Genomic DNA, 979 nt, shown 5'->3' on the forward strand with positions numbered 1-979 from the left:
AGAGAGAGAGAGAGAGAGAGAGAGAGAGAGAGAGAGAGAGAAAGAAAGAATGAGAGAGGAGAGGTGAGAGAGATCTTGAACTGAGTAACTTGTGGAAAATAAAATATGATTATATATATATATAATGTGTTGGTATGATTATATATAAAACGGTGGTGGACGAGGGTTGAATGTATATATATATATATGAATTTTCACGAGCAACATGGATTTACGTCGGGAAAAAATTGCATTGAATATGTATCTTCCCAGTAACATAGAACAAGAAGTGTACATATTCATTCATACTATACATGCATATGTATAAAGTGAAGACAGTTATATATCTCGGATCCTCTTTGAGCAAGAACCACAGTTCAATGAAGAAATCAAAGCAAGATTTGACCTTGTTTAATTTGGTGTGATGAAACTGGAGTCATATGAAAAGTAGTTCCAGCAGTTTTTCCTCATTGCTCTTGCTGTACAAATCTCTGGTAATTTTGAATGCTACTACGAAAGCGAAAGACGAACGCCTATAGTCAATTTGTTGGAAAGTATCTGAGTGTTTGTACTCAAGTACTTCAGAAACTGCTGCGCAACTCGAATTGGTTTATGGTTGTCCATGGATTCGAAGATGGCCATCATTTTTGAACTGTAGATTCTTTGTTGACTGTAAATGTTAAGTCATCTGTTCATTCAATTATGAATCCTTTGATGATTGCTCATTTTAGAAACCAGCTGCAATGGAAGATGTAGCCGCGCCTTTGTGAAAGGATAGCTATAGCTACCACTTATACGACACTTACCGTCTGTCTTTGCGAAAGAAGAAACTTTGTAAGTAGTATTATTTCACTGCCATAGATATGAGCAATACTTTTATTGCTACAACTCAACGATCACATTGAAAGAGAAGACACTTGTGAAATAAAGATTTACAGTGACGCATTTTCCGGTATCATTATACTTGCTGTAAAAAAGGTATATGTGGTTGGAGGGTTAC

This window comes from Octopus bimaculoides, chromosome 3 (assembly GCF_001194135.2).
Source record: "Octopus bimaculoides isolate UCB-OBI-ISO-001 chromosome 3, ASM119413v2, whole genome shotgun sequence".
Taxonomy (NCBI): domain Eukaryota; kingdom Metazoa; phylum Mollusca; class Cephalopoda; order Octopoda; family Octopodidae; genus Octopus; species Octopus bimaculoides.